Source organism: Microtus ochrogaster, unplaced genomic scaffold, assembly GCF_000317375.1.
Source record: "Microtus ochrogaster isolate Prairie Vole_2 unplaced genomic scaffold, MicOch1.0 UNK858, whole genome shotgun sequence".
Classification (NCBI taxonomy): domain Eukaryota; kingdom Metazoa; phylum Chordata; class Mammalia; order Rodentia; family Cricetidae; genus Microtus; species Microtus ochrogaster.
In genome coordinates, this window is record NW_004949956.1 from 3,241 (window position 1) to 8,882 (window position 5,642).

General features: G+C 39.4%; 1 pseudogene; it reads right to left on the reverse strand.

The window, feature by feature from the left end:
- Positions 1–4,633: 4,633 nt before the first annotated feature.
- LOC101992119 lies at positions 4,634–5,504 on the reverse strand (annotated as a pseudogene).
- Between the last annotated feature and the right edge of the window lie 138 nt (positions 5,505–5,642).

The window sequence follows — 5,642 nt, forward strand, 5'->3', positions numbered from 1 at the left end:
TGTCCTTGTAGTATGATTTAACATCTTTTGGGTATATACCCAAGAGTGGTATCGCTGGGTCCTGAGGTAGGGTGATTCCCAATTTTCTGAGATACCATAGTACTGTCTTCTAGAATGGTTGTGCAAGTTTTCATTCTCACCAGAAATGGAGGAGTGTTCCCCTTACTCCTCATCCTCTCCAGCATAAGCTATCATTGGTACTTTTGATCATAGTCATTCTGACTGGTGTAAGATGGTATCTCAGAGTCGTTTTGATTTGCATTTTCCTGATGGCTAAGGATGTTGAATATTTCTTTCAGCCATTTAACATTCTTCTGTTGAGAATTGTCTGTTAAGTTCTGTAGCCCATTTTTTAAACTAGATTATTTGGAATTTTGATGTCTAATTTCTTGAGTTCTTTATATATTTTGGAGATCCGTTCTTTGTCTTATGTGGGGTCTGTGAAGTTTTTTATCATTTGGTGGGCTGCCTTTTTGTGTTATTAACTGTGTCCTTTGTTTTACAGAAGCTTCTCAGTTATAGGACGTCCAGTTTATTTATAGTTGCTATCAGTGTCTGTGCTACTGCGGTTATGTTTAGGAGGTATTCTCCTGTGCGCATGCATTGATGTCTACTTCCCACTTTCTCTTCTCTGTTTCAGTGTGGTCAGATTTTTTTCTAATAATTTTTTTTATTACTTTATAAATAGTACCATTCAAATTTCCACTTCCTCCCTTCCTCCCACATCCCTCCCACTCCCGCACTTCCCCTTCCCCTTACTCCTCCAATCTTAAGAGAGGGCAGGATACCCTGCCCTGTGGGAAGTTCAAGGCCCTCCCTCCTCCATCCATGCCTAGGAAGGTTTGCACCCAAATAGACTAGGGTCCTAAAAAGCCTGTACATGTAGTAGAGACATATCCCAGTGCCATTATCATTGGGTTCTCAGTCATCCACAATTGTCAGCCTCATTCAGAGGGTCCAGTTTGATCCCGTGCTCATTCAGTCCCAGTCCAGTTGAATTTGGTAAGCCCCCATTAGCTCAGGCACACTGTCTCATTGGGTTGACCAACCCTTCATGTTCCTGACTTCCTTGCTCTTCTTCTCCCTCCTTCTGCTCTTCAACTGGACCTTGGGAATTTAGCCCAGTGCTTCGATGTAGGTCTCTGTCTCTATCTCCATCTGTTGCTGGATGAAGGTTCTATGGTGATGTTCAAGATAGCCATCAGTCTGACTAAGAGACAAGGCCAGTTCAGGAACCCTCTCTTCCACTGCCCAGAGTTCTAGCTGGCGATATTCCTGTGGACACCTGGGAACCCCGCTCGAGTCAAGCTTCTTGCCAACCCCAAAATGGTTCCCTCGTTATGATATCTTTTTCCCACCTCCCATATTCATGATTCCTCCATCTCAACCATCCTATTCTCCAAAGCTCTCCCCAACCCTCCCTTCTCCCTTCTTCTTCCTGCTCTCCCCTTTCTCTCAACCCAGACCACCTCCATGCTCCCAACATTTGCCTGGTGATCTTGTCTACTTCCAGTTTTCAGGAGGATTTATATGTCTTTCTTTGGGTTCACCTTATTTCTTAGCTTTTCTAGGATCACGAACTATAGGCTCAATGTCATTTGTTTATGGCTAGAATCCACTAATGAGTGAGTACATACCGTATTCATCTTTTTGGGTCTGGGTTACCTCAAACAGAATAGTGTTTTCTATTTCCATCTATTTACATGTAAAATTCAAGATGTCTTTTTTTTTTTTTTACCGCTGAGTAGAACTCTAATGTGAATATGTGATACACCATCTTTATCCATTCTTCTATTGAGGGGCACCTTGGTTGTTTCCAGGTTCTGGCTATTACAAATATTGCTGCTATGAACATAGTTGAACAAATGGTTTTGTAGTATGATAGGGCATCTATTGGGTATATTCCCAAGAGTGGTATTGATGGATCATGAGGTATGTTGCCTCCCAGGTTCCTGAGAAAGCGGCACACTGATTTCCAAAGTTTGCATTCCCACCAGCAATGGATGAGTGCTCCCCTTACTCCACATTCTTTCCAGCATAGGTTATCATTGGTGCTTTTTATTTTCGCCATTCTGACAGGTGTAAGATGGTATCTCAAAGTTGTTTGGATTTTCATTTCCCTGATTACTAATGAAGTTGAATATGTCCTTAAATACATTTTGGCCATTTGAAATTCTTCTGTTGAGAATTCTCTGTTGAGTTCAGTACCACATTTTTTAATTGGGTTAATTAGAATTTTAATGTCTAGTTTCTTGAGTTCTTTATATATTTTGGAGATAAGACCTTTGTCTGATGTGGGGTTGGTGAAGATCTCCCATTCAGTAGGTTGCCATTTTGTCTTAATGACTGTATCATTTGCTTTAGAAGCTTCTCAGGTTCAGGAGGTCCCATTTATTCACTGTTGCTCTTATTGTCTGTGCTACTAGGGTTAAACATAGGAAATGGTCTCCTGTGCCCATGTGTTTCATTCCACTCCTCAATTTCTCTTCTATCAGGTTCAGTGTGTTCAGATTAATATTGAGGTCTTTAATCCATTTGTACTTGTGTTTTATGCATGGTGATGGATATGGATCTATTTTCACTCTTCTACAGGTTGACATCCATTTATGCCAGCAACATTTGTTAAAGATGCTTTCTTTATTTCATTGTATAATTTTAGCTTCTTTGTAAAAAAACAGATGTTCATAGGTTTGTGGTATAATATAATGGTCTTCAATTTGAATCCACTTTTAACGTCTCTGTTTTTATGCCGGTACCAAGATTTTTTTTTTTTTTACTGTGGCTCTGTAATAGAGTTTAAAGTCAGTTATGGTAATGCCTCTGGAATTACTTTTATTGTATGGGATTGTTTTGGCTATCCTGGGTTTTTTTCCATATAAATTTGATTATTGTTCTCTCAAGGTCTGTGAAGAATTTTTTTTTGGATTTGATAGGAATTACATTCAATGTATAGATTGCCTTTGGTAGAATTGCCATTTTTACTATGTTGATCCTACCAATCCAACCACATGGGAGATGCTTCCATTTTCTGGTATCCTCTTCAATTTCTTTCTTCAAAGCCTTAAAGTTCTTGTCAAATAGATCTTTCACTTCCTTGGTTAGAGTTAGCCCAAGATACTTTATGCTATTTGTGGCTATTGTGAAAGGTGATGTTTTTCTGATTTCCCTCTCTGCTTCTTTATCCTTTGTGTATAGGAGGGCTACTAATTTTTTGAGTTGATCTTGTACCCTGACACATCACTGAAGGTATTTATCATTTATAGGAGTTCTCTGGTACAGTTTTTGGGGTCACTGATATACACTAATATATCATCTGCAAATAACCAAAGTTTGACTTCTTCCCTTCTAATTTGGATTCCCTTGTTCTCCTTATGTTATATTATTTCTATTCCTGGAACTTCAAGCACTATATTGAAGAGGTATGGAGAGAGTTGACAGCCAATGCACGAATTCCTCCAACATCCTGAAAAGAAACATGATAACACCAGAATTCAGCAAAAACGCAATAGGAAGACTTGAACATTCTAATCCTAACACAGAAGAAATAAAAAATATCAACTTTAAACATAACTTTATTAAAATGATGGAGACTCTTAAACAGGAAGTGAAAAACTCCCTTAAAGAAATGGAAGTGAAGACAAACATAAAGTTAGAAGAAATTAATAAATCCCTCAAAGCAACCCAAGAAAACAAAGAAAAAGCAATCAAACAGGTAAATGAAACAGTTCAAGACTTGAAGACAGAAATGGAGGTAATAAAAAGAAACCACAAACCAAGGGATGGATGGATATAGAAAATGAACATGAACTACAGAGACAAGTATAACCATTAGAATACAAGAGATAGAAGAAAGAATCTCAGGCACCGAGAATACTATAGAGGAAATAGACTCACTAATCAAAGAAATCCAGCAAATCCAACAAATTCTTAACACAAAACATCCAGGAAAAAAATAATCAAACTGAGGTCTGAAATCAACAAAACAGAAACACAGAAAACAATCCAAAGAATCAATGAAACAAAGAGCTGGTTCTTTGAGAAAATCAACAAGATTGACAAACCTTTATTCAAACTAATCAAAAGTCAGAGAGAGAGAGAACATGTAAGTTAAGAAGTTCAGAAATGAATGGGGTGGCACAACAACAGACACTGTGGAAATTCAGAGAATCGTTAGGTCTTACTACAAAAGCTTATATGCCACAAAGTTGGAAAATGTAAAAGAAATGGACTTGTTTTTAGATAAGTACCATTTACCAAAATTAAATCAAGACCAGATGTACAATTTAAATAGACCTATAAGTCGTGAGGAAATAGAACTTATATTAAAATCCTCTTAACCAAAAGAAGCCTAGGACTTGATTTTTTTTTTGTCTTTAGGTATTTTGTATTTCTTCAGTTTTTATTATCAGGAGTGACTGAAATAAAAAATATAATTGAGTCCCATCATTATTGCCATTACGGAAATGGCTTTAAGAGAAAACTGATCAGATGAATATTATTGCTTCCCATTTTTCAAATGGTAAATAGTTGCCATTGATAAAACAAACATCCCAGAGAATCTGAGAATGTTCAAGATATGGTGTATTATACAACATGCCTGTTTTCGGGGAGAACACCTAAGACATAATTATGTTTATTTCTTGATCTCATCATACAAGACAAGCACAAAGGCACCATCCATGCCCCTGAAAATGTTGGACCATGCACCCTTGAAAAAGGCCTTGCTTCCTTCATCATGAGCAATCTTCCTCCAGTGGTCGATCGTGCCTGTGTCCATGATATCAGTTCCTTTGCATCCTGACTGCATAATCATATGGTGAACGGTGTCAAAGGGTGCCAGCAACAGCAGTGACAGACTGTGCAATCATTCAGCTGATGAAGATGTGGGTGTTCTTGGGATCTGGAAGCATTCCCTTTGCAGTGTCATAGATGCCAAAGTAGGCAGCTCGGTAGATAATAATGCCCTGGACTGACACATTAAAGCCTTGGTACAAGCCCCTAATCCCATCAGATTTGTAGATCTTAACTAGGCAGTCACCATGGCCTTTGAATTCCCTTTCAGCTCCAGCTTTGCCCACATCAGCTGCTAGACGGGTAAGGGCAAAATCAAGAGGGTATACAAAGCACAAGGATGTGGCCCCAGTGGCAACACTTGATGCCAAGTTCCCTGTAAAGTAGTGCCCAAACTGGATCCTCTTGTCCACACCACCCAAAAAGATCTGCTTGTATTTATCTTTGAAGGTAAAGTTGAGAGCCTGGGTGGGGAAGTATCTGATGACATTGGCCAGGTTACTGCGCAAGAAGGACAGGACTCCCTGTTCCTTGGTGATACGAACCACACAGTCTATAATGCCCTTGTATTGCTTATCTGCCGTGATTCTCTTGCTGGCATGCTGCAGCTGCAGCTTGACCCGCTAGATGGGCGCTACTGCCATCTTGGAGATGGCCTCGGCCACTCCACCTGCCAAGAAGTCCTTGGCAAAGGACACAGCAGTATCTGTCATGTTGAAAGAGAAAGAAAAGGCAGAGGAGCCCGGAACAGGACTGGCTTGACAACCGGCTTTGAATCCCGGACTCTGGGGCGACCTGATGGTTTTAATGCAGAATTTTATCGGAACTTCAAAAAAGAGCTGATACCTATA